At 44.9% G+C, this 13,458-nt stretch overlaps 1 protein-coding gene across 2 annotated transcripts in view; it reads left to right on the top strand.

Annotated features, from left to right (window-relative positions):
- Positions 1-13,458, top strand: part of RAD50 (RAD50 double strand break repair protein) — a 507,735-nt gene that overhangs the window by 77,539 nt on the left and 416,738 nt on the right. The gene's annotated exons all lie outside the window — the stretch shown is intronic.

The raw sequence follows: 13,458 nt of genomic DNA, 5'->3' as shown, positions 1-13,458 counted from the left end.
TCCAGAATATATGTTGATTTGGTTTCATATTTGTTTTACTTATGGGCTTGAGGTCAAAGGATTGCTCAGATAAATCAGCAAATTGTCAGGGTAAATGTCTTTAATTTCAGATGACCATCAGAAGCCTGTGACTTGAATGTCCTGTCTGAATACCATGCCAATGTCTGTATCGTAAAATGGAGATAGCAGGAATCCATGTGTTCTCCCCTCATAACAGGGAATGGATTTGAGAGGCCCCGCTGACCATCACCCATGCTATCAGCCCATTGTACAGCATGCATATAAAGGCAATGTTCTCTGGACTGAATCTCATTTTGGCAAAAAAAGTAGATATACAGTCCCTAAAGAGGTTATTCAAGGTCTAACAATAAGAGCATTAGTGGCTCTTTGTGAATGTGGCGCATTGAATGCCCATCTAATGTTGTGTCTTAAGGATCGATGTGTCATGAATCAGGGAGAACTATGTCTAGTATCACTTTAAATACCAGTTATCAAGCACTTTTGTCAGAATGTTGGCTGCAACATTTAAAAGGGAAGTAGGTCTTTATGATTCATATCTATCTGCAGACGATCTGGCTTTAGGTAACATTTATATAGGATTTGCACCTTTCTTTTGGGAGTACCTCATCAATACAGGCTGTTTCAAGCAGGCTAAGTATGGGTTAGGCTGAACGGATTGCAACGTCTTTGTAGAATTCAGCTGGCAATCTGTTAGGACATGTTTTTTTATCTGGCAAAAGTTGTCCGAAAGCATCTATGATTTCTATTTTGGTTAGTGTTTTTCCAATAATCCCTTAAGTTTTGCAGGCAAACAAGGTATTTGTATGAATCAGGACACACACTCAACCCGATCTTCACTGCCAGTGACAGAGTCAAGTACAATTATGTCACCGAACTCACCTGGACCGACCGCGCCATTGTCCACTTCACCATCACAACTTTCACAAGTTCCCCATGCACCACCACCACGCTCCCCCAGCTCCTCCCACTGCAGTTGGAACAAAGAGACCCAACGGAAGGACGCCCACAACACCACCCAGCCGGACTCCGCATCCAACCTGGAACAGAATGGCCAGAATTTCTCCACCTGGATCTCCAGCTGCACCAACAGTGTCACTCCTATCAAGCCCGCCAAGCCCAGCAGATCCACCAAACAAGCCAGTTGGTATACTCTAAAAACTCAGAATAATGGAAAGGAACTACAATTGACAAGAAAGAAGTTGACGTACCAGCAAAGATTCCACAGACCGAGCCACCTTCAAGATAACCCTCAACAAATCCTGCCAACATCAACATCTGTTCATGTCTTGGTTGATGGTGCTATCCGGAGTGTGTATTAGTGTACACTTGGTATTTATAATCATCTGAACTATTAGCTGATCACCTCCCCCTTCCCCTTTTCCCACCCCATACTTCCAACTATGAAGCATCTGTCCTACATGACCAGATTCTAGGCCCAACATAGAGGAAGATGCGTAATCTTGGTCTACGTCGTGACAATTTTCCATTGAATGCACTTTAACTGAACTTTTTATACTGCTTAGGCGTCTTGTCACTTAGGTTTAGTTTAGTCCCAATACATATTTTCTCTAAGAGCTGCAGATCCTCTGATGCTAATCAGTCTTTCCCTTTTGCCAAGGGTTCTGTGTTCTCTTCACCTATCTGTATGTCCAGGACCGGCAGTGATGGTGAGGTAGGCGGTTGCAGTCGATATCAAAGTTTGGTTTATTCTGCTACTGCAGGCATAGAAATATTTCTGGCTCTTCAAGTATTCCCTTTCTTTTGGTTGATTTGTTCCAGCTTGTGGAAGGCCACTATTTTGTACTGTGGAGTATTTGTCTGATCCAGTATCATTGCTCCCCTGTACCCACACACAGGCCTTCTTGAGTGTTTCAAAGAAGACTGAAATTGACCTTCAGCTTAACCGGTTACATGAACATGCAGTGTATGCTCATGGTTCTCAATGACTTCTTATCCTTGTCAAACAATATCCACTGTCTCTGGACATTTTTCATGTAGTCAGGAAATCTGATTAATTTAGACACATGTTCCCTCATGCCCTTCTCTTTGGCTGTTCTCAGGATGTTTTTTCTATCCTTATATTTATGAAAGCAGGATATGAGGGGGCTTGTTGTGGCCTCAACAGGGGATTCTGTGTAAGTGACCTGTGGGCGCATTAGAAGATGAATCATTGAGACAGCTTTTCATTTAGGTTCCATCCTCTTAGTTATTGTTCCAAGGGGTGCCCAGGTTTAGCTCCTTTAATGTTTTCTAGAAATGCTATGATTGAGAGGTTGTTTATCCTTGTACATCCTTTGCCGTCTTCTACTCAATCTTCAAATGTTCTTGCAGCAACAGATACGTAGGTTACTGTCTCTCATAATGTTTTAACTGTGCCCTAAAACTCCAACACCCCTCTTCAGTTTCAGTAATGTAGATGATCGTATGGGCCTGGGTCAGATCTGCTTTTGGGTTTCTTTGCCACTGTCAGTGATGGGAAGAATTGCACTTTCCAAAATGGTGATGCTTCCCCGCCTATTATAGTTTTTTGCTAATTTACCTGTTGTGATTCAGTCTTCCATTTTTAAAACTCTGAATGCATTATTGATTGAACTTGTTCGGAGCAGTGGCCGCAGACGAATAGCGCTGTCAATATTACCATTGAGACCGGAGGAGGGCGGACTGGGAGCGCCTGATTTTAAAGCGTATTGCTTGGCCAGCCAACTTCAATGGCTTTCATTCTGGTTAGCGGGTCCCCAACTGCAGGAAATAGAATACACTCCTCGACTCCTATGCCACGGCACTATGCACAGCTTGCTCTTACCCCATGGTAGGATTCCACATGCGCTCCCTCCTTTACTCAGCACGGCATTCCTCTATTGGAAACAAACACTCAAACATACAAAAGAAACCATTCCATACTCCAGTAATATACCATTAATGGGAATACCTATTGCTGCTGGGACGGTCACTGCTAAACGGTTATCCCCATGGATGACCGGAGGGGTCTCGAAAGTGGGTGCGATGTTTATTGAGGGCACCCTGACTGATCATGATAATTTTCAACGTGCTCATGGAGTTCCTCCGACTTTATTCCTCTTACCTGCAGCATTTGTTCGTTACATTGAACAACACTGGGCCCCTGATGGGTCCGAACCTCCTACACGTGCTTTAGTTCACGCAATACACTTAATGGAGAGGGTTGTCATCTTGTCCGTTGGCTGTATAGGGGTATTCGGACTCATTCCAGCACATCCTTCCTCTTACTCTGCACACGGTGGTCAGTAGATCTCAACAGGGAAATCACAGATAAAGAATGGGCCGCAATCTTGGAATTCCCTAAGAAAGTTTCCCGTAATGCTCGTTTTATATATATTCAATCAATGATCTTACATAGAGTGTACATTACACCTCACCGCCTTAATATTATAAATTCAGGTGCCCAACTCTCCTGCCCTAGATGTCAGGAAGCAGATGCAAATCTCCTCTACATGATCTGGGCCTGTCCTAGACTTCGTCTCTTTTGGCATGCCGCCACTCATACTGTTCGACAAGTTACTAACATCCTTGACTGGCTATCTCTAGAAGTTTGTCTTTTGGGCCTCCATGGGTGCCCTAAAAAGCAGAAGGTACAGTTGAAGTTTGCTGACTTGGCACTACTAATTGCTAAGCAGGCAATTACGATGAGGTGGAAATCTGATCTGCCTTCTCTACTACGCCACTGCATTGGCACACTGAATATATACGATGGGGAATAGCTGAAAGTACTATACTCTGACAGGAGGAACTTAGGGGCTTGCGTAAGACTCCTATCTCATTAGAATAGAATCAAATGCTGGAAGCTTTTAGAGCTATAGATTCTTTTACACCTCCGGCGTCACCAATAGTTGCGACCCACCCCATTACTCCTGTACTTCCCTGAAAGACTTGCTTGTACTTTTGTGACCATAGTCAGTTTTATAATTATAGTGTACGGGTGCACGACTGTCCTTTGAGTATCCATCAGGGTTCTCATTACATGTCCTTGTACACTATTATTTATCATACGCTTTATGTGCACAAGGGATAGTCCCATATGAGTCTAGGATACCATTCAGTATTTACGAACCAGAGAACGGGGGGTGGGGGGAGTTGGTTATTTTACTATAATGTTTTTTTTTTGTGTGTTATAGATTAGGCTGATGAAACAATGTACAGTTCAACCTTGCTTATGCTGCGAAAGTTACCTATGTTATGTATTTTGTGCCTATCCTGCGTTGCCTAGGTTCTGTATGAATCAGCTCTTTCTTTATCTTTAACTTCGGTGCAGCTATACAGTTTTCTTTTATGTGAATGTACTGTTTGGCTTTTCATTATTGGCATCTGTAAGGTGCAGCTACCATTGCCATTGTTAATTATTTATTTATGTGTTGTCCTATATTACAAAATCAATAAAATTATGTTTAAAAAAAGAAAAAATGGGCTGGGGTCAGGGGACCCTGTAGTCTCCCATTGGGAGCACTCAGAGCCTTTTTAGACCTCCTTCTGCCAGGTGCTCTGGTCCACTCTAGCCTCTCTCTGGGGCTTGGAGCGCGCGGCCTGGTATGTGATGGACTCCAGCTTTCAGGAACCTACTGCACGCCTTCCTCCGCACCGGTGTGAAAGAGACGTAGATCGGTGGAGGGAGAACTCACACACCAGTCAGGAAGGAGGGGACCTCCACTGCTGTTAACTCACCCGTCTGCCACCTTACTAATGTTAATCTAGGCACAGGAAGCGTCTCTCATCTTTGACATGGGCCCCACCTCACTCTGCTGTGGGCCCCTTCAGGCAAGACCATTCACACCATCTGAACCTTGCAGCGCTCAAAGATCATCTGCCTTCTTGCCCGATCATGACTTCATCCTCGTAGCCTTGGCACATCAAGCTAACAGTGCCTTTCTGATATTCCTCAACAAGAAATACTATAGCTTTGCTTCGTCAATACGTGTATCTCTGATTTCTAGGGGTTAGTTTAGCCTTATCCCTTCTCCTCCTGCTGATAGTCCTTTAAAGAAAGCTGGGACAGACCAGGTTTTAAAGGGATTATCTTGATAAACATAACCCGTCTGTGCCATTTCTGGTCTCGAAAATCCAGCCCCACTGTCAAAATGAGGGCATCTAGTTGTTCCACAAGGATGAATGTTCTAATCATGGGGATGATCCGGTCCTTCTTACAATATCATGTGTTGAGCACCTGTTTTCTGAGTAGCTAGCCTTTACCCTTTACATCCACTCCATAGACAAGCTGGGTGTTGAGACACCTGTCACGAAATTGAGGTTTACTTATTGGGTATTGTCAAAGTGCACTTCCCTCACAACTGCTCTATTGGCAAGGTAATGTTTCTCCAAAAGTATGCTTCCTTAAGACTCCTGTAAGTTTTATTTGGACAAAATGGCCTTAAAAAGCAGTCCAGGAGAGTGATTCTACCCCCAGTGAGACCTTAAATGCCACATGACTGGATTTCTGCATCTGTTTCCTCCTTTACTCGTTATTGAGTAACAAAATCGTATGCAGGATGTGATTTATCTGACAATCAACTTTTTTTTAAAAGTGCTGTCTTTTGATGGTCGAACTACACACCAAAAACAGTTGTTCAACATGTGTGGAAACATTTGTTCTGTCCACATAATACCATGATTTTTTTTCCATCTACAGTGTCAAGCAAGGGCTATTAATGATTTGTAAACTGAGTGTGTTTCCATAAGTAATACATTCCGTGGAACTGATTCCTCTAACTAGATTTGTTTTAGAAAATGTATAAGATTTATAACATTTTAAACAATAGCTTCCTTTTTTGGGGTGGGTCTGAAAGGCTAGCGGCATTTTACTACTTGTGCGTCAGCATATATTTGACGGGATCTTTAACATGTGGTTGGCATTAATCTTAATTAAAAGGATATGTTTTTAAAATGCAGAATGCTGCAATATGCTTGTACATTCAAGTGTGTTAAAGGCTAGCCAGATGTCTTAATTTTGGAATTTTTAGGTTGGCTTGAAAGCAAAACCCATATGAATGAAAAGTTTCCTAGCTATTGTTACAGAAAGTTTCAATTCGATTAAGGACGCGGAAGCGAGGATTATGCTGTACTCTCTTCGCTTTAATATAACACAGCAGCCATTTCAAAGATGCAAGAAAAACTACTTTTCCTATGAACCCTTGGAAATAACAACGGTTCAACAGCCAATGAGCATCAAGTCCATGTCTCAGGCAATCAGTAGCTCCTTCGTCTCCATATAGTCCTCCATAAACCTTTTCCCTTCCGTCATGCGAGTCACACTTATTTCCTGAAGTTATGTCTCTTGTTTTCTTGACTCCACGCCGAGGCAGAAAAAATGAGCAATGAGACCAATCCTCATCCACGACAGCAAACCACAGACGAGTTAGGAACAATACAACATTGCATCGCCAATGGTTGAAAGTGATTCCTGCAGTAATTTACATCTAACAATGCACAATATAAACAGTACCAAACCAAATAGGATCAACACTTTTCATCAATTACAACAAAATGTCCTACTTACTAGTCACAGGGCGGGAACAGGCCATACGCTCTGGGTGGGAATAATCCTCGCTTCAGCGTCCTTAATAGAATTGAAAATTTCTGTTATGATAGCTAGGACCTTTTTCATTCTATGTCAGGACCAGAGGCGAGGATTATGCTCATTTAATGCTTGCTCACCACCAAGTGAGCCATATCAAGCTCCTGCTGGAAATGAAAGGTAGAGTACGAGGACCAGTCGGCTGACTTCATAATGTGCTCCAGCCGAGCACCCAGGGTGAATGCTTTTGATGGCCATTTCACCTTGGACCAATGTGCCTTGAAAATTTTCAAATAAGCTTTAAGGCACTGCACCACACACAGCTTCGGCATCTCAGGGAAAGACGGATGCAAGATGGTCCTAGTGTGACATTTAGTTTGGCATCTGATCCTGAAAAATACTTCCAAAGGAGAAAAAGATCTGTTGTCTATGTCCAAAGCCTGTACATCAGACACCCTTCTGCAAGAAATCAGACATAAGAACATGGCTAATTTTGCCAAGAGCTTCTTCCGCAAAATAAATCTGTTGGGCTTCCAGGACAAAAATAAGTTAAGAACCTTATTGACATCACAGAGGGCGTAATACTGCTGTTCCAGTGGAAGTGACAGATGAATACCTCAAAAGGATGCAACAGGCAAAAGGATGCTCTCCCATTGGGGTGCCATCTACCATAACATGGCCCGCTGATACGGCAGAGTGGAAAGTGTGAATGGAGAGGTAAGCCAGTCCATTCGAGGCCAGGTAAGCCAAGAAATTGAGAACCTGTACTACATCGATGACTATGGGTTCAAGACCTCATCACACGTACCAACTGGTCCATCTGGTTGTCAGCCCAGTCTTTAGAGAGGAGCTCTTCAGCTTTGTGTGAAAGGCCTGTACTGACCATCTCCCCCTGTAATCTGCCACACCATCAGGGATAGGGATCCGTCTAGAACCGTTTGATGAGGATTCTGATCTGGATCCAGGAGGAGAGTCAGAAATTGGGGGAGACAGATTGGAAAATCCCAGGAAAGTTCCAGAAGAACCGGAAACCAAACATGAGATTTCCAAATGGGCTTGACCATCACCTCCTCCGCTTGCCAATGTCTGACCAAGGTAGAGGCCCATGTGGTCATCGCAAATGGGGGAAAAGCATACCCCTACTCCGGGCTCAAATCCTGGAGAAACACATCCGTGGCAACTGCATGTGGGTTCCAGACACCAGCTGACAAATCTGGGAAGTTGATGGTCCAGTCTAGACGCAAACAGGTTGATAGAGAAGGGGCCCAAACCTGTTGGGAAATCACAGAGACTTCTGGGTGAAGTTTCCAGAGACCGGTGTCCCGAAAGTGACATGACAGTCAATCTGCCACCTGGTTCTCCAGGCCCGGTATGTTCTCGGCAATAACTGAAATCTGATGATCGAGGTAATACTGCCAAAAACTAGATGCCAAATCTGAAAATGGCTTGAAGTGGGTGCCCCCGAAATGGTTGATATTTCTGACTGCTGATAAGTTGTTTATCTGTAACAGAACACAGGACTGCATCCTGCCTCTGGTCCAACACTGGATGGCAAAGGAGCCTGCAAGAAGCTTTAGACAGTTGTTGATATGTAATTTGTGCTCCTAAGGAGACCACAAACCTCTGGTGGAAAACTTTCCACATTGAGCGCCCCATCATGTTCCACTGGCTTCTGACTTTATGATCAGATTTGGGGCATAGCCGAAAATCACCCTCCCATTCCAAGCCTCCATGTTGGCCAGCCCCCAGGAAATCTTGTCCCTCGCTTCTGAAGACAGTGAGACCCTTTGGAAATAGGTGAGACCCTTATGCAAATAAACAGCTTTCAGGCGTTGTAGGGCCCGATAATGCAGGAGACCCAGAAAAATCGCTTGAGTTGAGGATGAAAGAAGGCTGACCAGCAAGGCGAACTGCCACATTGACACGTGAGTTTTGGACACAGTCCTCTGCAACTCGTGACAAATCTTTGCCACCTTTCGAGGTGGTAGGCTCAAAGTGGTCTTGGTGGAGGTGGAATCTATCACAAACCCCAGGATGGTAGCTATCTGAGAGGGCACCATAAGAGATTTCTTGTTGTTGATGACAAAACCGAGATCCTGTAAAAGGGTAACCGCCAACTGCAGCTGGAGTGAAAGTGTGTGAAGGCAGTGGGCCATCAAGAGCATGTCGTCCAGATAGACGATGAGACGCACCCCTTGCACTCGAAGATACTCCACCACCAGCTTCAGGACCTTGGTCAAGCACCAAGGGGCAGAGGAGAAACCGAAGGACAGAGTGGAAAACGTATACGTTTGGTTTCGCCAAGTGAACTGAAGGCATTTCCTGTGAGAAGGAAGAATCGAATTGCCAGGTAAGCATCTTTCAAGTCAAGACATACCATCCAATCCGAGGGGCATAAGACGTCCTGCAGAAGGTAAATACCCTCCATTTTGAAGTGACGGTATACCAGCCATTCGTTAAATTTGCAGAGATTTATAACCGGTCTATTTCCCCTCCCCCCCCCCCCCCCCACCCCACCCCCATCTGCCTTGTTGACGAGAAAAAGATAGCTGATAAAACCTCAAGGGTGAGGAAAAGTGGGGCAGATAGCCCCTTTGTCCAACAGGTAGTTCACATCTGCGCCTATCGGGGCAGCTTTCGGAGAGGAGAACTGAATGGGCCTGTGGGGTTTGTCTTGATGAGGAGAACCATAGAATTCTATTTGAAAACCCCGGATAGCCTGTAACACCCTAGCATCAGAGGTAATAGAGCTCCAAACTTGAGCAGAATTTGCCAGACAGCCCTCCTACCTTTAGAAGTGAAGGAAGGACACTAACCAGACTGGGAAGCAGCGTGCCACAAAAACACTGTCCTTGTGTGGTAAAAGTTGGCAAACTGGGAGTGATGTTGATAGGCTCCTCGCTTAGAGCCTTGTCCTTTTGGAATGTATTGCGCATATACGCTGCTGGACGAGCGGCCCCTCCTTGAATGGCCCCCCAAAAACTCTAGGGTGGAAAACCTTTTTGATGGAGGATTGGGCCTTGTCTAACTAAGTAAAGGTACAGACAAACTTGCCTAGTTCCCTTATGAAGGGTTTCCCAAATGGGCCAACCTGCGCTACTGTGCCTGCCTCTGAGACTGCCAGGTCTCCGAGCTTAAGGAGCGGTGATGCTCCACGGACAGGGCACAATTTGTGTTGCCAAGACAAATGATACCACTGTAGTGTGTACTTAGTGGAGCACAGCCACCCTGTAGGAGGCAGGATCCAAAGATTCTTGCTGGCTTGACAGGCTATAACACCCAACAGGTGTGTCCTGCAAATTTTTCATAAGGGTTGTGACCTACCCTTCCTTTCTGTACTGTTGCATCTTTCAATGTCCCCCAACGATTGACAAACCTACAATGGATGGTAGCGTTGGATCTGCAGGAAGCCTATTTCCATGTATCCATCTTGTAGGCCCATCAGCGCTACTTTTGGTTTATGGTGGGACAGCAGTATTTTCACTTTGCCGTGCTCTCCTTTGCTCTCACTAGTGCCCCTCAGGTGTTCACAAAAGTGATAGCACACATCTCCGGAGGCCAGGGTTGCCAGTCTTCCCCTACCTCAGTGACTTGCCCGAAGCAGTCATCAATCACCTCCAGATAATGATGAACCTCCATTCATCTTTGGGGCTCACTATTAATGTGCCAAAGTCACACCTGACTCGTTCTTAGATACTCCCTTTCTGTTGAACCATGCGCATTATTCGGTTCCCCTTGAGAAGAGAGTCTATGACATTCAGGCTATGATCCCGATTTTTCAGCCCGGGTACTGGATTTCAGTGAGGTTGACTCCATGGCTGCTGGGGCTGACGGCCTCATGTATGCTGCTGGTCCAGCTCGCCAGGCAGCATATGCAGACTTTACAGCAGGATCTGAAGTCTCAGTGGGGCCAACATCAAGGGAACTTCTCTGATCATGTTTAGATTTCGAGGAGAGATCTGCAGTGGTGTTTGCTTGACTGCAGTTGGGTCAGCGGCAGACCCCTCACTCTTCTTCTAGAGCTGACAATGGTGACCGATGCATCGCTTGTGGGTTTAGGTAGCCATCAAGAAGAGGTGAGATCAGAGGCCTCTTGTCTCTGGCGAAGTCCCAGCTCCATATCAACCTTTGGAGCTGAGGGCCATCTGCTTGGCGTTGAAAGGTTTCCTGCCATCCATCAAGGGGAGGCAGTTACTGGTGCTAACCCATAACACCACTGCCATGCGGTTCTGCAACAAACAGGGCGGTTTGGCTCATGGACCCTGTGACAGGAGGCCTTGCGCCTTTGAAAATGACTGGACCGCCAAGGGACCTTCCTGGTAGTCGATCACCTGTTAGAATCATTGAATGCCAGGGTGGATGAGCGGCAGTTACCCTAGAGGTGGCGCAAAGTCTCTTCTGAGAATTTTGAGAACCTTGACTCAATCTGTTTGCCTCTGCTGAAAACTTGCAAAGTCAGTACTTCTGTGTGTTGGAATTTCCAAGGCATCTCTTGGTCTGAGGCGCATTCTGCCATAAGTGGAACTCTGACTCCTGTAAGCTTTTCCACTGATGCTATTTCTGCCCAGAGTTCTCAAGTAGTTCAAGACCTACAAGGCAGAGGTAGTCCCAGTGGCCCCAGATTGGGCACGAAGAGAGTGGTCTGTAGAACTCCTCATCTTGAGCATCTATCCTTTGATCAGACTGCCCTTCTGGAAGTACCTGCTGTTGCAACAACAGGGCAGAGTTCTGCACCTAGGCCTATGCAAACTCTACCTTTGTGCTTGGAGATTAACTGGCAACAGCTGAACACCTTCAACCTTTCTCTGGAAGTGGTCGATGTCCTCTTGGCAGTCAGGCGTCCCTCGACATAAATTGTAAATGCCTGTAGTTGGGTCAAATTTGTGACTTGATGCGGTGCTCGGCAGATAGACCCCCTCCAGGCGAACGTATCTAACATTTTGATGTTTGTTTTGTCCTTAACTCAGCAAGGCCTTTCATTGGGCACAGTTAAAGGGTACCATTGGCACTTTCTGCCTTTTTGCAGTTACTGGATGAGCCCTCTGTGTTTAAGCCTCCAGTTGTTATGTGCTTCTTGAAAGGTTTACTACATTTGTTTTCTCCCTCATCCTTTGTCAGGCCACAGTTGGACCTCAACTCTGTGCTTCACAGCTGTTCCTTGTGGTTCCTCATCCTCAAGATGGTTGCCATCACCTCAGCGCAGTGGGAGTGAGATTTGTGGCCACCTGCTGTTTGTCATCTTTTTCCTCAGACAAACTGGTTCTGCTTGCCTAAAGTTGTGACACTGTTCCACAACAGTAAACACATCACCATGCCTGCGCTCTGTGCGCCACCTCTCCTCTCCAAGGTGGAGAGACTCTATTGCTTGGACCCCAAAAGAGTGCTGAGCTTCTACATAGATCATACTAAAAAAACACCAGTTGGACAATAAGATGTTTGTGGGATTCTATAGAGCAAAGAAAGGCAAGGCCATGCGGAACAGGACCATCTCCAGCTGGATCGTGCTCTGCATTGGGATCTACTATGCTTTGGCTAGAAAGTGGCCTTGAGAATGACTGCATGCTTGTTCTCCCAGGGTCAAAGCTGCTATTACTGCACTAGCATGCGAAATCCCTCTGTTCTAGAAATGTGCCAGGGGACTACGTGGGCATCCCTCCATACTTTCACAAAGCACTATTGTCTGGACAGTCAGGTTCACTGAGAGGGCCATTTTGCTCACTTGGTCCTGCAGGACTTTCTGAAAGACTTTCCGGTTTGAGTCTAAATACCTATCTGTATCTGGGGGTACAAGTTGCTGACACCTGTGATTGGAGTATGTTGGAGGTGGGTGGGGGTGACACAAAATCAGCTGATTGTGCGAGAAGTGTGAAGGTGGTCTTTAATTTTCCATTGAAAATGGTCATCGAACTAATGAAAGAAATGGTGATGCTATGCAAATCAAAATGTTTATTGATTGCCACATACGACGTTGAGCTTTGGGGTTTCCGCGAATTTCCACCCATACAGAATGCGGAGAATGGTTTCTTGCAAAAACCTTTGACAGTCCCTCTGAGCACTTCGAACTGTGTCTTACTGAACTAGGGTTGCATTATATAAGCGACTTGATCAAGCTCTGCTCCCTTCTTTTATTGTTGTCTATTTCGACTAAGCAGGAAACTGTTTTCAGTCGATTGGTATTGTATTAAATCTGATAAAGATATGAAGATTCAATGGCTAGCTTACATCAGAAATGTTTTATTACTTTGAACTTGCCTGAATTTTTCTCTGATCTGTGGTCTTTGAATTAATCTTGCAAAACTATAGTTAAGGCCCTTTTTGTGGCCCTCTACAAGATGATTCTGGAACATATCGAGTGCCAGAAGCACACTATGGTAAACCGCATTAGTCAACACTACCTCTGCAATTGGGTCTTATCTTGCTTGGAATAATCATCACATATTTTTTTTGACACAACTTTGGCTAAACACAATAAAATTTTTGGTTTCTTTCCTCAAACCCTGTTCTAATCTTATAATCATGATAGCCTACCAGTGTCCGGTTCCCCTCAGTCCCCAATGCATTTTATACTTTTTTGCAAATTCTGTCCCCCGATCAGGAAGTATTTCTTGGTACCAAATATGAGTCTCAAAAAATTTTAGGCAATTTAGACAGGTTCTGCTTTTTATTCAATCATTCACATTGATTCACTTTTGAGTGGCGACCAAGTTTATTCAGGTTGCTATTCGATTGCGGGGGACTTTATTATGTCAAATTAGCCTCTTACCTCAGCTTTGAAATTGTTTGCTTGTCATCTGCACAGACACATCCATTTTTGCTGGCATATTAGCATGGTTTGAATTGCTTTTTAACTGTATATTTAAACAAATCTGTTTTAGGAGTTTTAGAAATGTTGTGAT

The sequence above is a fragment of the Lissotriton helveticus genome, chromosome 7 (assembly GCF_964261635.1).
Source record: "Lissotriton helveticus chromosome 7, aLisHel1.1, whole genome shotgun sequence".
NCBI classification, from domain to species: domain Eukaryota; kingdom Metazoa; phylum Chordata; class Amphibia; order Caudata; family Salamandridae; genus Lissotriton; species Lissotriton helveticus.
The sequence above is the reverse complement of the archived record's forward strand: the minus strand, read 5'-3'. Positions and strand labels throughout refer to the sequence as shown.